At 38.1% G+C, this 20,718-nt stretch overlaps 1 protein-coding gene across 1 annotated transcript in view; it reads right to left on the bottom strand.

The window, feature by feature from the left end:
- CACNA1D (calcium voltage-gated channel subunit alpha1 D) overlaps positions 1 to 20,718 on the bottom strand; it is a 5,051,180-nt gene that overhangs the window by 311,782 nt on the left and 4,718,680 nt on the right. The window lies entirely within an intron of this gene.

Genomic DNA, 20,718 nt, shown 5'->3' with positions numbered 1-20,718 from the left:
TTAAAGCATTAAACAACCCCTGACTAAAATTCTGCTATTCACATTTGGTATGCTTAACTACAGGGTAAATATGCTTGGTTTTCTGTTTCTATTTCTGCAGGAAGGCCACACAAAACACCTTGGGAGGGTCAGACACTCAATAAGCTGGTAGGGATCTCCTCTATCACCAAGAACTGCAGAATCCCTCTTGGTCCCTCGCATATAATCAGCTGAGGTTCCCCTTCAGTGTCTGGAGCAGATGTCTAAAAGCCTCCAAGGATGTGAGAGAAGTCGGATCCATGCCAGTCTCTGATGGGGGTTGAGGCAGAGAAATCCAAAGCAACCACTGAACGAGCCTCTGGGCTTTCTCTAGCCTCGAGAGAGGTGTCCACTGGAGGCTGGACAGCAGCCATATTAGACCTAATTTTTTTGCCTTTTTCTTTGCTGACAGCTGACCCTTGGGATGAGAAGACTCTGCTATAGCACCTTGAGCCAACAGCGTAAGATGTTGGTTTTCAAGGTAAACAGTTAAGAAGGACAGATGATTATACAGGGTCTTGGGGACAAAAGCTTAGAAGGCAGAACACTATGTATGGTGTGGGAAGCACCCAAAAAGAAGAGGCAATGGTTGTGATGATCTTTATGAGGAATCTGCCTCCCAAACTGACATCTTCCCTTTCTGGATGACATGAACCCAACCAGCACTAAATAAAAAGGAAAGATAAGGAGAAACTCCAACACGGCACTTATCTTAAACATCGCTTGGTAACTAGCACAGCAGAAAGACATTCAGACTGATGCACAATGGCAGCGTTCAGACTGGTGGCAAAGAAGTTCTGAGGTTGCATGTCCATGCATCACCCGTATATGCCTTGTGCAAGGAGCGTATGTGTAACATACGGCGGCTATAAGCAATCCACAAAAAGCCGTGAATTATTTGGAACTGGAACAGAAATCCAATCAAAGAACAAACAACTTGACCAGGAGGCCATAGACCACAGCAAATAAATCCAACAATGATAGAAACCACTCCAGTTCACAGTTGTTGTAGAAAGAAACAATCTTTTATTAGTAAAACAACTGCAATCCAAGGTTAAGCTCTTTCATCTAAACACAGACTTCTTGAGAACCTTGAAAACTCCTCTAAACACTGAATTTAAAAGCACAGAGAAGTAAAACCACACCCCCAAAAACTGTCAATCAACAGGCAGGCTGAACAAAGTCCGGGAAAGTTCTTAAAGGTGTATACACACACACACCAAAAAAAAAAAAAAAAAAAAAAACTTTCACATTAAACCAAGTAAAAATGGCTAAAAACACATCTAAAATGTCAAAATACTACAGAAAGCCATACCAGCTGCAAAAATTTTGCTCAAACTATATTGGCTTTTCTTTTACGTTCACTAGCAGGGGTGGCCACGGTGGTGCAGAGGTTAGCATTGCTGCCTCACAGCAAGAGGTTCTCCGGTTTGATCCTTGGCTGGGATGCCTTCTGTGTGGAGTCTGCATGTCCTCCCTGTGGTCATATGGGTTTCCTCCGGGTGCTCTGGTTTCCTCCCACATCCCAAATACATGCTGTAGGTGGATCGGACACTCTAAATTGGCCCTAGGCGTGAGTGTGTGTGTGCCTTCTGAGGAAGGTTGGGCACCGGCTTGGCAACTCGACACCATAAAACTCCACTGCCAATCATGAGCGGACAGGTGATCCGCCGTGGCGACCCCTAACTGGGAAAAGCCGAAAGAAGAAGCAGCAATGGAAATACAGTCATTCAATCCAGGTGGATTTGCTGCGTCTAAAGCCAGCTGCCAATAAATCTCACAATGAAGATGTCTGTTTTCCCAATCACCACACCAACAAAGGCACCTGCTTCCACCTGTTCAAGCCCAAAAAAGTGAACTTCTTGAAACTGGAGCATGTACAAGCATGCCTAGTTAAAGCACTCTTCATGTCCCTCTTGGATATACTATAATAGTGTTGCTATATCCTTTTGTTGAGTGAATATTTAGTCTTACCAATATAGAAAGCAGGGCATGACATACATTTTACCAAGCAGACTAATCTCTCTGATTGGCAACTGAACTTACCACAGATGTTCATATTTTTTCTATTATGTCGCCTTCATAGCTGGTTTCAATATAGATTGATGCGTGAAAGCGCTTGTTTTATTCCAATAAAATAATATATGCTGCTATCGTGGAGGCTTCAGTGATTTGTTGAACAACTGGTTTCAATATAAGTGCACTGTTGGCAACATCCACATGTTGTCATGGTCCAAGAATCACTTTGCCTGGAAACAACTGGTTTCTCCAATAGGCTTGTTCTTAAAGGTGAATGAAGGGAAATCAGGAAAATTTTTTTGAGTCCCTAATCACAATGTAAAATGGCCCAATTTCTCCGCACCACTTTTTGGATGTCTTTAGAGTCCAAAGAGTAATGTAAAACCGTACTGGTGTGGCCAAAAGTGTCCTTACTTTTGTATGTCGTGTCTTTCAACTTAATATTATCACGGCCAAACCTAATAATAAGTGTGTACCTATTGTCTCTGTCTGCTCACACATCCTACTGAAGATTATCCAGAAGAGTTGCAGGATACCCTCTTTCCAAAAACATAGATTTTAGGGTGTCAAACTGTATTAAACAGTTGATGTCAGGTGAAAAATCATGATGAGTTGGCTTTTCAGAATTCCCTTCTTTTGATGGAAAGAGTGACAGCTGGTGTATGACAAAAAAGAATTACAAAACGTGTGTTTCCTGTAAATTTGTTGTCCATACCACCATACTGATCTTTCTTGATTTTGATGTCCAAGTAGTGGATCTCAGTTGGGTCAACGTGGTGGGTAAATCTTAAAAAAGTTGTATTAAACTGCAATTCATCCATAAAAGTATCCAGCTGTGTTTCTGTACCTGACCAAAGGATCAGTAAATCATCCAAATAGCAAAAATACTCCACACATTTTTTGAATAAAGGGAGCTTGAACAAAGTCATACTTTCCCGTCTCAGCAAAACAATGACTGCAAAGGTGGGGGCGCATGTGCCTCCTACAGCTACACCTTTCAGCTGTTTGTAAAATTCCCCATCAAAGGTAAAAAAAATCATTGTTTAATACAGCTTTCATGAAATCACAAACCAGTGTGGTGTCTGAAAGTAAGAGAACCGTACTGTGTCACCATATCACTGAACCACAACAGACCTTTCTCATGAGGAATCACAGTGTATGAACTCTGGATGTCACAAGTCACAAGAAGACATTCACTCCACAGTCCAATTTTCAGAAGTTTATCTAGAAGAGCCCAGGAATTGTGGACAATGTGTGGAAAACCTTGAGCAAGGTGTTTCAACTTGTAGTCTATGAAGTTAGCCATTGGTCCCATCACTGAACCACCGGCAGCAACAACACATACATGCATACATACATACACATATTTCAAGCGTGGGCATTAATGCCCTTCTAGCTTGCCAATATACCAAAACACTAGTGCCCATAACAAGTGTCAAGGCTGTTCTTAAAAATATCTAAACTAGTACTTGCTTTAATGTAATCTGGTAATCTGTTCCATGCATCAGCTACTCTGTCAGAGAACAAATGAGTACACTTCTCATTCCTATAGAATTTTCTACTTAGGTTGTCTGATGATTCTCTAGTACTTTTGATAACCCCAAACATTCCCAGAGGTAGTTGTCTCTAAATGCCTATATACCTGAATAAGATCTCCTCTTATATATCTGTAAGAGACACTGTACAAGTTCAGACATTTTAGTATTTCATAATAACTTAAAATTTCACATCTATGGATGCCCTTGACATATTTCTGCTGTACTCTTTCCAGTTTACTCATGCTTGTTTTCTTATAGGATTTCCATATTGTTATTCCATACTCACGTTTGGGTCTAATGTAACTACAAACAATAACTTCATCATTTTTGATTTCCTAGACTTTATAAATCTTTTTATACAACCTATAGTTCTATAACTATCATTACCCAATTGGTTGATATGATTAGAAAAACTCATAGCTGAATCTACTCATATACCCAGGTCATTAAATGAGTCTACAGTTTCAATCACTGTGTGCTGTATTAAAGATTCACTTTTCAATTTATGTCTCCCAAACTTCATATGCCTAGTTTTTGATGTATTTATCAGCATATTATTCTCCTGTGCCCAAACAGTCAATTTAGTCAAGTTATTTTGCAGAGATGCCTTATCTGTAACATATGTAATCAGTTTACCCAATTTCGGGTTGTCTGCATATAGACAGTAGAACACCTCAGATGAAAAAGTTAGGTCTGAAAGATACAATCTAAACAAGTAATAGCCTGGGACAGAGCCTTGTGGGACACCCTAACTTAACCAAAGATTTCACCTGTCCAGGTGCTGTATAATACTTACCATTCCTATTTGTAAGCCTTGCAGCTATCCATCTTATCAAGAATACATAAATACCTAGTTGTACTAATTTGTTGATCTGTGTTTTGTGTATGACCCTGTCAAATACTGAAGTTAAATCTATATAAATTACATCACAGCACAATTTTTCATTCATAGCTATTATATTATAGAACATCATGTTATAGGTGGTAACAGATCCATTTTCAACATATGCATGCTGATAAATGGTTTCAAGTCCCAGCCTATTCAGTTCTGACTATAACTTATCTAACATTACCTTCTCCATTATGTTTCCACAACATGAAAGCAGACTTAAGGGTCTGGGTTTGTCCTACTCCTGTTTCCCTTAAGGACAGGTTTAATAAGCCTGTGTCTCCAATCCTGAGGAAACTCCCCATATTTATATGACCTGGTGAATAATAACTAATTCTGTCTACTACCTGTGTTTTGTTTGAATCCAGTTTACACAGTTCTTTTTCAACATAATCTAATTTGATTCCATTATCTGAGGTTACCTGGATATTACTAGGACAACGTATCACCCCTTTTGTGGAGCCAAACTATTTTGCATAAGATTTTGTAAATATATCTATAATCTGTTGTGTCTGAATAAATTTTAGAATCTGCACACAGTTTATCAATTTGTGTGTCTTTATTCCTTCCACATCTTATGTATCTATAAAAAGGTTTCCTATTATGCTCAATATCTTTATATAAATTTTCTTCAAAATGTTCTTGATCTTGTCTCACACTATACTTAATCCATTTGTCCAGCTTGTTTATTTCAGTTTTCTAAGTTGTAATTCAACCTCTCTTTCATTTCTTATATTTTTGTCTCTCACCTTAATCAGATATCTTGTTCTTATGGAAATATATCCCCCTGATGTTGTATGCCTAGATTCTGATGTTAAACATTTTTTTTTTACACTCAAACAATTTCTCTTTCAAAACTTTCTACATTCCATTTGTAGTTTTTCCACTGAACACCTCACTCTGGTTAGTTTTACATAGTGACTGTTTTGCTTCCATGTAATCGGTAATTAACCTTCTGTGCATTGGTTTAGATTTCAGTTTGGCAGAATTATCTAGAAACAAATGAACTTTTATAACCCCATGATCACTGCTCATCAATGGTGGTAAAACTTGACTTGAAGTTACAGTAATTTCTTTAGGAACACAAACAATGTCTAGTATGTTCCGTCTCTTGGTAGTTTTTTTTACAAAATGACGCAATTGTTGTTCCGGAATATACATTGTGAATAATTCCCTTACTAACGTTGTTGAATCAATATTATTCCTGTCTGTCTCTGGTAAATTTAAGTCCCCAGCTAATATTAATCTTCCCTCCTGTGTTTCCTGCAAGAAATGTATGAATTCCTCTAGGTTATCTGCACTTGACTTTGGTGGACTATACACTCCAACAATTGTTATATGTTCTGGTGTTATCTTTATTGTCATCGTTACACAGTCTATAATATTGGTGTTATCACTGAACATGTAATAATCACAGGTCTCATAACTATTTTTAATCCCTACCACAACACTTCCACTGATTTTTTGTTAGAATGTCTGTTACAGTAAAAACATTTATACCCTGACAGAACTGGTTTCCAGTCATTGTTCTTTAACCATGTTTTACAAACAATAACAACATCAATCTAGCATAGCAAATTTTCCAATAAAAAAAAACTTTATTATTAATGTTACTAGCATTAACAATCATCAGAGATGCATCAAATGGTATATGTGACGTGTTAACTTGTCGACCTGGCAAAACTCCTGCCTAGTGTTTTTCAAATATTGCAAAATATCTGCTGCAAAAATTCTCTTCCCTGATCTTGATAAATGCACACCATCCTGTCTGAACACGTGTGCCCAAAATTAGGCTTGGATTCTCATTTCCATTTTTTTAAAACAGGACATTTTTTTCATGTAGATATTTACCTAAAAAAATATTTTCGTTCACAGTGACCCAACTATCCTTTCTATATCGGATTTGTGAAAAATACGTCTTAACACCATTACAAGCTATACTATCTAAGAGGGTTGTCAGTTCCCTACTAACAGTTAGAGAATCCTTGTAGATAACATAATTTGTACTGACATGAATAAAAATGGATCAGTACTTCCTTACATTAAGGCGTCCCAAGGCTTGTCTCACATCTTCTATTTTTGCTTCTGGCAAGCATAACACTATTTGATGTCCATTATCTTCTTTGCAAATATAAGTATCAGTTTCTCTAATAATTGAATCTCCAATTATAAGAATATCTTTGTTGGCCAGCTCTGAAGAATCTTCAGCTTCTACTACAGTAATATCTGCTCTATCAGTTGTTATGAAGGACAGATATTCAGCACTATTAGTCTTATGAATCCCATTGTTTTCATTGTGTATTAAATCCTCATCCAGCTGGTATTGTAAATCCACAGCTTGAGCCATGTGGTCAGCATCTGTCTTTCTCCTTTTTTTAATAATTTAGCAATAGGACATAAGGGTGGATCCAACACTTTTGAGTGAAATTCTGGGATGCTGAAAATCTTCAGAATTGTGGGTTTTTGCACTAAAAGATAATCGTACTGGCCTTGAGATATAGTATCAAATAATAATAGTTCATCCAAGAAGACTGATTCACCAAACAGTATACGAAAGTTGAGTTTACATGTAAAAAGTTTTAAATCAAGTACAGTGTGTCTACCATGGTGGCCCGGGGTGCTGGCATAGAATTAAATCCTTTAAGGAAAAGGTTGTGATGTTCAGGGCTATGTTGATGTCAGAAAAATTGTAAATCTTGACATATTCTGCCTTTTCAAGAAGGTGTAGGCAACCTCTGTGAGATCAGAAATGAATGTGTGCATCTTTGAGGAAAAAGCACAAGCTGCTCAACAGGCTGGCCAGAATCTAGTGTAAAACTTGATGCATTAAAGCCAATGGTGATAATAAAGTGGGCAATGCATATCATCAATGTTGGTACTAACCTACACATCACAGAGAGTTGGCAGTAAGTTAGATATCACAGATGGCTATGAATGGCATTAACGTGGACATTGCAAACAGGCACTGCTCACAGCTCACTGGGCATTCCAGGTAGATGCTGCTGCTGGCAGTGAGGAGGACATTAGAGCTGGCCAAAGATGGCAATGAGGTGCCCATTATGGGCAAAGACTTTTGGCAGAAAAGAATTTAGGTAGTTAAGATGTTTGTGGTGCCACTGGTTCCATGCATTGTGCAGTCCTTCATATATAATCAGTGTAAAGATAAATGGAATTACTTAAAAATAAGTAAATGGATAAATATGGGATAACAAAAATCCTAGAGTGGAGGGGAAACAAATTATACTACCAGTCCTGCAAAGAGAGTTGGCAGTACCTGACTCAGAATCATGCTAAACAGCAGCTCAACTGAGACTATTATATCATATCCGAAACAATACATATGAAGAAAATTGGAAGACAATAATGCTAAGTGTTAAAAGAGCAACCCTGAGGGACAGATAAGATGAAGAAATCTCAAGGGAAGGGGAAATAGCTGGGAAACACTTAGGAAAACAATAGAGAACACATTAGCTATAAGACGAGGGAAGTGGTGTTGGAGGTATGACAGGGAAGAAAGAGGTACTTGGTAACATATTTTCTGGGAGTGCGGTGGTTTGGCGGACTTTGAGGATTCCTTGCGGCATGCACTGGCAGAGATGCTGGGTGGGCTGATTGGTGTGACAAGGGAGATGATTTTTCTGAGCAATGATACAGAATTAGAAATGCCTAGACATGGTAAGGCCTTGCTGTCCCTAATTATGGTGGATGCCAAAAAAGCAGTTACTAGAAAATGGAAATCAAAATCTAAACCAAATATATTAGAAGCAGTGAATATAGTAACAGAAATAAAACAACTGGAATTGAGATCTTTAGAAAAGGGTAGGAATAAACTACACAGGAAAAAAAAACAGGAATTGTGGGAATAGTACATACAGGAGAGGAATGATGTTTAAAAAAAGGCAGGACTTAAATGAGCTATGTATTATTTGAAAATGATTAGGTAGATTATAAGTGATGTATAAAGTTTGCAACTGGGAGTGTGTCACTATGGTTTGTGATGTACAATGTTGCAACTAGGATTGTGTCAGCATGGCTCGTTTTCATTTATATAAATGTATGACTGCTTATGTTGAAAGTGATGGTTTAATAAAGATGTTTCTTGTTTAAAAAACAAGGGCCATGAATTGAATAATTTATGTAATGTTGCTTAGGATATATGATATATAGCAATATATGTGAAGTATAATGTTTGTTAATGTTAATTTGTTAATATAGCTTGATTACTTTTGTATAAATTTAAATTTGCCTATGTCACAAGCGATAATTCAATAAAGGTGTTAAAAAAAGACAAGGGAACTGGTGGAAATTTAAACTAAGCTCCAGTAGGTTGCAAAACACAAATTTGACCTGAAGTTCAGAAACATTATGCACTAGAAAAAAAAAACAGAATTAAAATATTTTTGGGGAGACATTAAGGGACACAGAAAATGTGATGCCCTGGGAAGTAGTGCAAAAAAGTTTAGCACAGAGTGTGAAGTATAGCTGCAATACAAAAAAATATTAGGGATATTTTTAAACACCTTTATTAAAATATCACTTAAGACATAGGCACACATACATTAATAAAAAAAAAATATTAACACATCAAACATCAATCCAGCATTACACAAATCACTCAGTTCTTGCCCTCCCTTAAACCTCACTTGTCATCCTGAACATTACTCTGCATGTATTGTTCCCACAAATTCCATGTAAGTTTCTCCTTCCCATTTCTAAATATTCCTCTCATAAATGTATACTTTAAATGTATCCCTTCCTTTAAGATTGGGGTTACAGATGTTTTAACTGAACTTAAACTTTTTTCAAGAAAACTGAACTTACAATGTTTCAAAACCCAAGGACCAATGATTTATTGGCCATAGCCGATGGTCAGTGATTTAAAAGAAAGAGTTTATTTAAACCACCTATTCATCCCACCATCCTTGCTTATGAAAAAGTCTGTACAGCTGATATACACAAACTTATTAGTAAAAATAAACACAGATATTTTAATTTGACTAAACAAGAGTTTGACTTACTGAATCAACTTAGAACTAATGACACCCTCTGTATTATGAAACCCTATAAGGGTGGAGGAGTGGTTCTACTTGATAAAGTTGATTATTTTGGCCAAATTTATACATTTTTTATGATACAGACAAATATTTAGAAATTTCACAAATTGAAATTATGATAGCATGCAGAAAGATTCAACTCTTTCTCGAAGATGCATTGTACCAGGGGGTCATTTCAGAAGATTTATTTAGTTTTCTTAAGAATGAACATCCTTTTATTCCACAAGCCTTTGGTATTCCAAAGGTTCATAAAAATGTGTTGCACCTCCCTTATAGAGTTATAATGGCAGCACAGGACAGTTCAATATACCCCCTGGGAGTTTTTTATTGACAGACTTTTGAAAAATGCCATGGCTTCTATTGATTACTTCTTAAAAGACTCGTGGGACTTTCTCTCAACAATGAAGCAGGAATGGTTTAGTGTGAATTGTAGTTTCACTGCTGTGGACGTTACAGATCTTCTACTTCTATCCCCCATAAAGAGGACTTATTTTGTTCTCTGAAGCTATTAGAAAATTGATCAACATTGAGCAACCCTATGGTCAATTTTGTCTTGGAAGTAATGGAAATTATTCTTGACAATAATTGTTTTCTCCTTTGAGGGAATTTTTTTTTAAACAGTCTAAGGGTGTTGTCAATGGGGCAAGCTGCAAACTCATTTATGCAAATTTGGTAATGTACGCCTGGGAAGAAAAACATGTTTTTAATTCTAAATTTCAGGAGCAATGGGTGGTGTATCTGCGTTATTTGGAAGATATTTTTATTTTGTGGAGAGATAAAACATCAATTACTGAACAGTTTAGTACTATTTAAATAATATTTCATTTTTTTTAAATTTACTAGTAGTGAGGGAAATTTTTTTTTAAACAGACTAAGGGAGTTGCCATTGGGGCAAGCTGCGAGCCATTTATGCGAATTTGGTAATGTATGCCTGGGAAGAAAAACATGTTTTTAATTCTAAATTTCAGGCGGAATATGTGGTGTATCTGTGTTATTTGGACGGTATTTTTATTTTGTGGAGAGATAAAATATCGATTACTGAACAGTTTAGTACTATTTAAATAATATTTCTTCATTTTTTTGATGTTAGTATTGACTATTTGGATGTCACTTTGTACAAAGAATTGATTAGAAGGGATTTCTGTGTCAAAAATTTATAAGAAGGAAACATTTTCTAATAAATATTTGGATTATCAAAGCAATCACCCTGGGTATACTAAAATGAATATTATTAAAGGTCATTTGGTTCAGGTCACCCAAATGTGTTTTAACTTGGATAATTTTCAGGTTGAACTTGTTAAAATAACCCAAATGTTTTTTGAAAGAGGCTACCCAAGTGAATAGAATTTGTCAAGCGGTGATGCAAGGGTGGGGTTCTAAGTTTACACCCTTTCTAGGGCTGGGTAGGGAGAACTTAAACTTCCTAGAAATTACGCAGACCAGAGGTTCATTAATAATATGGTCTTATCATATGGTGAAGGTTCCAGAGAGATCAAGGAAAATATGACGAACATTTGGGTTATTTTTAGAACAAATAGTGACCTTATGCAATTATTAGGAAATTATTCAAAATTTTTGTATAGACTGGGGAAGAATTTTAAGTTCTTGTTTGACCATCCAATGCCAACACTCCCACATAATATAAAGGACACCACTAGATGTGGTACCTGTTCGCAAATGTACTTACATATTAGAAGGTCACACATTAGAATTACACACAGGTGCCTTTTTTGATATTTTTAAAGAATGGGAATTGTGCCACCAGAGGTATTGTTTACATAGCTGTATGTAAAATGTGTGAACTTTATTCTGTGGGGAAAACAGAAAGGCAACTTAGAAAAATAATTTGTGAGCATCTGTATGCAATTAGCAATGAGAATATGAATAATGCACTGTATAAACATTCACTCAAATGTCAAGGGTTTGTTAAGTTCAGGTTTGGTATTCCTGAAGTAATTCCCAAGAACCCAAGGGAGGGGGGGGGTCGGAATTACAGATAGAAAGAAATAAGTTACGCTGGCAACTAAGACTAAATGCCACAGTACAGCCTGGGTTAAATAAAAACATTTCAATTCTGCCTGTTCTAAAGACAAGAGCTCAAATATTATAAGAAAAGTAGTTTTATAATTGTGTTTATTTTAAACCTGGTTTTAAATAGGCATAATTAATTGTTTTATATGTTGAATTGTTTAATTGGTTTGTTTATTTATATACATTTCCTGTGTGTGTTAATTATTCTGAAGTCGTCCTAGAACTGTAGGGACAAAAGCGCTTAATCTCAATAAACTTGTTTGGTTCTTGGTGGTTTTAATTTCAGACCTTTTAAAATACAGCTTTTGGATTATTTTTGCTTGCTGCCACTTCTAGCCTTGTTTTGTTTTATAAGTTTTGGTTTTCATGACTAGCTTTTGCTGAATTCTTTTGTAAATATTCCTCTTATAAGTTATTTCATATCTTTTACAATATTCAATACCTCAAATACAGCTGGTTTAGATTTTTATTTCCATTTTCTAGTATTTTTATGTCAGCCAGCAGAATTAAATGTAATAAGGCATTACTTTGTCTAGGCAATTCAGATCCTGTGTTCCAGCTCAAAAGATTAATTTCTTCAGTTACAGCCATTTGTTCCCCAATATTTCTGACAGAGTACTGATTAAAAAATTTCTTAAGTCTGTCAAATCATTACACTCCTAAAAAACATATTCTTAGCTACCTCTATCTTCTCTATCATACCTCCAACATTTGCTATCAAAATGAGGAAAAATTCTTTGGAGACTGCTTGGGTATAAAACTACCAATAAAAAAACTTCCCAGTAAAAATCCTAAACCTTCTGGAGTTTATTGCATACTTAGGAGTCATACATATGCCCTCCCACTGTTCCCTTTTAAATTGCTTTTTGAGTCTCTCTTCCCAATCTTTTCCAGTCTCCTCTAATTGATTTTTATAGTTATCATGCAATATTTTATATACCCTACTAATTATCCACTGTTCAACCGCAGCTTCTGTTATAGATGTGACTAAAAGCTCTACAAGAGAAGGTCTTTTACTTAGGACTCCATGTTCCCTTTCTCTTTGAATAGATGTTGATATCAATATCTGATAGGGAAGGCAGTCTCTAACCTGCACTCCAAACTTCTTTTTAGCCTCATCCTACTTTATTACCTTTCCTGCTCTAGTTATATGCTCCCAATACGTTGGTTCCTTTGTCAGTTTTCTCCAGTAAATTCCAGCCCCCTTTTGGCATTTTGTACCGTTACCTGCAGTCACCCAGATTGATAAAATCTCCTGTCTCCATTTACATCTTGTCTTAGTTCTTAAAATACCTTCTGCAAATTTATGAATATAATATTCTGCATGGTAGTTATTTCCTTAAAAATCTGGATCCAAAATTCCACACGCTCCTTATTTATTGAACCCCTTCCCCCACTTCATCATAATCCCTTTCCACTTTGAAGTACGACCTTCTTCTTGTGCTATGTGTTTGAACTTTAACTATATAGCTCTAAAATATCATTTAAATTGGGTAATCATAAATTATCTTGTTCTATTGGGAAGATCAACTTATCCCATTTAACCCTTGCCCTCCTTCCTTCAACTCTTTAAGAACTATGGTCCACAACTTTTCTTCTAGTTGATAAAAATATGCTTGATCTGTGGATAAAACTAAAGGGACTAAAAATGTTTTCACTGCTTGTATCTTGGTATCCATATCCATACACAAGAGCTGCCAATTTCTCAGTTTTTCTATTTTCTTTTGTTTAGTCTCTTCCCACATACCTTTAGCTGCTTTAACAAAAGCCTTTCTAAGCCATACTCCTAAATACTTAATTTTATCATGTCCCGATAAACATGGATACTGCTGAAACAAGGCATGAGTTGGTGCATAAGTTACAGCTATAGCATTTGTTTTATCTTCATTAATTATATATCATGAAAAGACTTGAAACTTTCTCAAAATGTTCCACAATACCGAGAAGTCCTTTTCTGTGTTTATCAAGTACTAAATAATATCATATGTAAATAAAGCCAACTTTTCTTTATTACCACACCAATTATTCCCTTGAATTTCTGAGTCCCTTATTTTCTTTCCTAGTGGATGTAAATATAAAGCAAATAAGAAAGGGGAAAGAACACACCCCTTCCTGGTTACTCTTTTCAAACAGGGAATGCAAATGCTTTTATTGCCCTACTTACACAATGCTTTCTCTGCATCAAACCCACCAACAGCAGTATTTTTTTATATTCTGCTTCCCCCTGGATCATTATTGTTCTATTAATGTTGTCAAATGTTTGCCTCCCCTCCACAAAGCCACAGTGATATGTAACAACTTTGGCAACATCTTTGGCATTCTTTTAGCTAGTATAGACATAAACACTCCATAACCATAATTTAAAATTGAAATGTATCTATATGAGGTTGGATCTGATGGGTCTTACCCTCTTTGGGTAATACAGCCAGCACAGCTTTCTTCCACGATGCTAGAGTTTCCTCTCCTTTATAAATATAAAAAAAGACTCCCAGAACTTTATCACTTTCTTCTCTCCTAACTTCCTCACTTCTACAGAAATACTTTCTGTTCTTGGGGATTTCCATGCTCATTGATTATACATCATCATTTTTATAAAATCTCCTATCTTAACTACTAAGTTGTTGAGCCTCACCTTCCTCTTATCTTGGCATAGCATCCCATTAATATTTGCATTAGTGCTTTTTCTTGGTTTCCACATTCCTCTGCTTTATACAAATGTTCATAAAATTTCCAAAATACCTCTAATACATCAATAAGATCTCTGGTTATTTTCTTGTTATAAGTTTGGTGACAGCCTTTTTTACTCTCTGTTGCCTAAGATGCCTTGCTAAATGTTTTTGTGTTCTAGAGTTGTTATCCAAAATAATTGTTTACAAGTAATCTTTCTAAACTTATGCATATTAACCAAATACTCCCGTATTTTCTCTTTAGCACTTAAACCTATGTTTGCCCCTCTAGTTTCTATCACTTCTTAACCATAACTCTTTCTCTTTTGTGTCTTATTTTTTAACTTTATTTTCCTTTTATCCCACTCACTTGTTGGGTCTATATCACATTATCGAAATTCCAAAATATCGAACACCATAAGCTCGACCTTGGAATCTCGAAATGTGATATACTCGAACGCTCAGAACAGCGGATTATTTCCAAGGGAAAAAATTTGCTGTTCCGAGAAAATACACACACAGCACAAGCACACCAAAATACATAATCCACACATACACACTTCACAAAACCCTACACTAAACCATACATACACTACTAGCTATCCACTTACCTTAACCCAATCCTAACCCTAAGGTCCCTAACTAACGCACACTCACCTTACCTGCTCCCTAACCCTAAGGTCCCTAACTAACACACACTCACCTTACCCGCTCCCTAACCCTAAGGTCCCTAACTAACGCACACTCACTTACCCGGTCCCTAACTAATGCACACTCACCTTACCTGCTCCCTAACCCTAAGGTCTCTAAATATCGCACACTCACCTTACCCGCTTCCTAACCCTAAGGTCCCTAACTATCGCACACTCACCTTACCCGCTCCCTATCCCTAAGGTCCCTAACTATCACACACTCACCTTACTTCGGTCTGTTCACACACTTACCTTAACCTGGTCCGTCACCTTCGCACCACAGTCAAGGAAACAGCGAAGCAGCAGAAACGGCCCACCGAATACTTTCCCTAGGAAAATATTCGGTGTTCTGCAGCTTCGCTATTTCAAGCGTTCGCTGAATAGGGGTCGATATTAGAACAGTCGATGTTTTAACACTTTGATGTTCTAATATAGACCCTCACTTGTTATACTGCCTGAAGATAATTTCTATCTTTGCTAATAACTCTCAAATAATTTCCACTACCCATTCCTTAAATTCCTCTCTTTTTAACAGGTAGGTGGGAAAGTGCCAATGTCATATTTTTACATTTGCATTATCTTGCTATACCCCTCAACCTCTTAGCACAAGAAATGTGGACAAAGCCAAAAATAATGGGGGGAGAAAGGCAAGGGCTCATTTTCTCACAGATGATCTTGGTTTGGCTACTTCGCCTGAGAGTTACACACATCTAAAGCGATCCACTGCTAAAAGAATGAAAATCAGTATCAATTTACACTTCAGTCAATTATTTTTACTGCATTTCATAAGAATTCTGTATTACTTGTTTCATTTCTCTCACTTCACTTTAGAAGTGCTTCAAAAGCTGAACTGTTTCCACTATTGCCATGGTACGTAATTACATTGTGTCTGCTAGTTTTATAGAACTGTAGTATGTAGGTTGTGTGGTTTCCTTGCACTTTAGCACTAACAACAACATTTTTACATTCAGAGGGTTTTCTGACTCATTCTTGTGGCAGAAGTGTGCTGTAGCAAACCTGTTTGAATTGGGAACTGTTGGCTGAAAGTTAAATGTGTGCTTTCCCGATTGGTCTGTAGGCTTTGCTGTTGTAAAACTAATTTTTCTGATTCTATATAAGCCCACAGTTTGCGCTAGGCTGCTCTCAGTGCAACAGTGGTTACCAATGCCTGTACAGTCATAAACGCTTTCAAATTAAAATTTTCCTTAGAATAACTATCTCTGCAACCTTCCCCAGTCACCCTGCTGCTCTAAGAACATCCGTGTTGCATGCACAGCCGCACCACCTTGTTGGACTGCTGCAGTTCACTTTGAGTATAGCACCCATTTTTTGTCCGTGTGCTATCATTCCAATCCAGACAAATCTACCCACTCTTCTCCCTGGTTAAACCCATAGAAAAAAAACCTGAAACCATAGATAGGCACTTTCCTGCTATATCTGTGGCTAGCCTGGTGGACATGGGCATCCTGAGGCAACGTAGCAATCGTGTCATGTATACTGACAACCTCTTAATCCTGAAACAAACAAATGTGAGAGATGTAGTTACATTATGAAAATTGAGACACAACTCTCACATACTGACAAATCAAATTACAAACAGGTTGCCAGCACATCTTTATCATTTCCCTCACAAAATAAGGTCTTGGCACATAAACCCAAATATGTGGAGGTACTCACATATAACCTACCAAAACATCAGAGGCCTCCCACATGCTGCCATCAGAAACCACTTGCAACCAAAACCAAGTCAATGCCAACCACTACACATAAAAATAAACATCACAGTATCTCCACAGGCAAGCCCCTAAGGCGAAAGATCACACATTCAAACATTCTGGTTATAGAAGACTACTGTGAAACACATGGATGCCCCCCCTCACCAGGTTGGATAATGGGAGGATTACAGGATTACAGTCAGTTGCCTGTCACAGGCCAGAATTTGCTAGGTCACATAGGCACTCAGGTCACACAACTACAAGTACCAGTATGACTCAGTCATAGTCCATGTGGGTGTGAATTACCTGAGATATACCGCCCTGGACTATATGAAGAGACATGATAGACCTCTCTGAATGTGTGTCACAGGCACATATGAGCCTCGCACTGAGCAGAAAATGACTTACTTCAAAATGGCTTAGCTATTGGTGTCATTCCCAAGAGATCTGGTATTTGTCTGCCTGGGACAACATGATGAACATACCACACTGCTTTACCAGAGATGATCTGCACCTATTGCTGCTATGCTTTCTAATACTGGCCAAGCCACTCCACAATGCCTTTTTTTAGGCAGTGCCAAAACAAAAGGCCTACCAATGTAGAAAATTCTTCTAATGTCAAGTTGAAGGTACTACTGCTCAATGATACGAGTCTTTATAAGAAAATGCATTCCCTGGAAGCTCTCCTCATCCTGGAGAATGCTGATGTCTATGCAATTACAGAGATGTGGTTCAAGGCTGCAAAAAGCACCACAGCAGTGGAAGGCTACAATGCCTATCACACATTCAGACCACCCTCTGAAAAGGAAAAAATGAAAGGAGGAGGTGTTTCAATTTAAATAAAAAAAAAAATCACACCTCAAGCTTTGTTAAACAGGATGACTCGCTTGAGCTACTCCATAACCATAGGCAAAGTGCCCTACCATAACACTGCTAGCTACAGGCTCCAACCATGAACCAGGAAAACCCCTCCACATACCAGGATCACTTACTATTGAGCCCAACACACTACTCATGGGTGATTTTAACTACCCCTCCATAAACTGGGAAACAAACATGACCACTAACATGAAGGCTTAGAGATACTAACACACATTTCAAAAATGCTCTCAAATCACATCTTATGAATGCATGGCTATGTCCATGCATCACATGAATCACTCAATCTCAGTACACTTTACACCTTCCTTCCTGCTGTCTCTACTGTATATATGCTACAGTTAGGTATCTTTCTGTCAACTTGAAATTGTATAATATGTCATGTCTAATCATATGATTTTTTATTCTTTTATCCTATCTCACTAATCCAATGTTAAAGCTTGATGTATGAGACTCTCTATCTTTGTAAATTTACTCACTTACTGCTGATGTATTGTTTATTGTTTAGACTGGATTGTATGAGACTTTTTATGTCTGTACTCAACCTCAATTATCACTGTTATAGTATTGTTTGCATTATCATGTTGATGTTAATCTAATTGTGGAGCATTTCTCCCCGGTCTACGCTGTAAATGGACCTATGTCCAGTTGGACTATCCCGGTAAACAAATGTAAAATAAAATAAATAAAAATAAAAATAAATGTCCTGGAACAGCTGGTCTGTGCTCCTGATAGTTGCCAAATATCTTGTCATAGTACTCACAAACATGGGGGGAGTACTGCACCCCCCAACATAATGTCCTCATTGGTAAGACTGGATCATAAATTGATTTCGTTTGAAATAAATGTAATGGTAAACTCCCCATCAAACCCTGAGGATCTCCCCAAGGCAAATTACCTTCTATTAAGTGACAGCATAGCTAATTTTAAAGCTCCCCCTAACCCCAAAAACATGGAGGCCTATGCAGAAGTATACACAAATCCCCTGTAGAACCACTTAAACAACAGCATAGAAACGGCAGTACCTGACCAAACTAAACCCAGGTCTAGCTGGAAAAAACAAGTCACCCTGGTGGACCTCTGGCATAAACAGACTATACAATGGAAGGAAGAAATTCCTTTCTAGAAGTAAGACGGAGGGTACACAACAGAGAAAAAAATCCGTAATTTGTCTCAACAGGCAAATCAGGGAACTAGTCAAGCCTTCAAAAGCTAAATACGAGACTAAAATAGCCTCCCAAGCAAAGGATAACCACAAAGCATTTTTCAGTTATGTCTGAAATCTGAAGGCAAACACTCAATGGTTTGGTGAGTTGGCTGTAGATGGCACTACCTGTAGTAGGTCAGACGAAAAGCAAGCATACTGGCTGAAAAAGTCAACTCAAATTTCACCCCCTCATCACCTCTGGTCACACCCCATGAAATATCCCCTACCAATCCTTTGCCTGTTACCACAAAAGAACAGATCATACACTCTCTAAAGCTAGAAACGCTACATCAATGGTCCTTGACAGAATCCCAGGGTGCCTATTATAGGTTCATAGGTTCATACTAGGCTATCTGCCCTAGGGCATTTATAAGCCTAGCCAGAGTGTGTTTGGCTTTCGCCACCCATTTTAAATTAATTTTGCTATGCCCTTTTTCGAGGTTAGTATACTGTGCCTCTGTCTAACAGTGACACAGAAGTGATACCCGGGGTAAACCTACGATCTCCCATCCACTCATCAAGATTCCTCTTGAAGAGAGTCAATGAGGGACTCTGCCTAACCTGGACTGGGATTTTATTCCAGAGTGAAGGGAGCCTCTGGGTTATGAATCTGTCCCTCCAACATGTCCTATTTATTTCAGTGCTGAGGTTCAAGTCTCTCAAGCACGTAGCTCGATGGGATTTGGATTTTCTGAGGTGCAGCATGTCCATTAATTCCGGGTTGGACATGGCTTTATACGTCAGGCACAGATCGCCTCTGAGCAGGCGGTATGCCACTGAGGAGAGCTGGAGTTTCTTTAACCGGGCAGCATATGGCATCTGTTTGAGCCCTTTGATCCTCTTGGTGAGGTACTTTTGGGGTCTTTCCAGTTGCTGCAGGTGTTTGGTAAGGTACATCCCAAAAGTGGCATTGTACTCAATTATGGGCCTGATGAGGGATGAGTAAGGAGGCATGATGACCTCCCCTGATCTAGATGTGAATCCCTTCATGATTAGGTGGGCTATATAAAATGTTTTTCTAACCACTTTGGCCACGTGGTTGTCAAATGAGAGATTGCTATCAACTTGGGTCCCCAGGTCCCTAATTACTTCTTCTGTACTTAATGGATTATCACCTATGTGGTAATTTGTGGGCACTTTGTTTTTGCCAAAGGGGATGACTATACACTTTTTGGCGTTTAGCTTGAGGCCACGGCTCTGGCACCAGTTGTCTGTTTCTATGAGGCCCTTTTGGAGGATGCTTGTGTCAGCTGGAGAGTCGATTATGGCGCCCAGTTTGCAGTCATCTGCGAACTTGGTCAGCCACAGTCCTTCCGTGTTGGCCTGTACCTCTGAGAAATATATACCGAACAAGAGAGGTCCCAGGACTGAGCCTTGTGGGACGCCACTTGTAACTGGTTTGGAGTCTGACATGGCTCCAGCAATTCTAACCATGTGGGTTCTGTCCTTGAGCCAGTTTGCAACCCATCTAGTGACATAGGGGTTTATATTTAAGCTGGTGAGCTTATCTATAATGCCCGAGTGGGGTATTGTATCGAAGGTTTTTGCCAGGTCCAGGTAGGCTGTGTGGACCACCTTCCCCTCGTCAATGGCCTTGGTGACTGTTTCAAAGAAATCGACCAGGTTTAAGAGGCAGGATCTGCCCTTAACAAAGCCGAACTGGGTAGGATCCAGTGTCTGTAGGTCCCCAATATCTTTATTTATGAGGTCCATGATGATCCTTTCCATAGCTTTGCAGACCAAGCTAGTCAGGCTTATGGGGCGATAGTTTCCAGGATCCGCTGAGGCACCACCTTTGTGGAGAGGGACCACTGTTGCTGTACGCCACTCTTTGGGTACATATCTTGTAGTAAGGCTGAGATTGAACAGTAGCTTTATGTTTGGGTTTAGCTCTTCTTGGAGTTCATGTAGGACGCAGCCCGGGACACCGTCTGGTCCCATTGATGCTGTGTTTTTTGCTTTGGAAAGGCCGACTCTTACCTGAGCATCTGAGATGTCAGGGGGGCAGCA

The sequence above is a fragment of the Protopterus annectens genome, chromosome 7.part0 (genome assembly GCF_019279795.1).
Source record: "Protopterus annectens isolate FY-2018-M chromosome 7.part0, PAN1.0, whole genome shotgun sequence".
NCBI lineage: Eukaryota > Metazoa > Chordata > Ceratodontiformes > Protopteridae > Protopterus > Protopterus annectens.
This window is presented reverse-complemented; position numbering and strand designations above follow the sequence as displayed.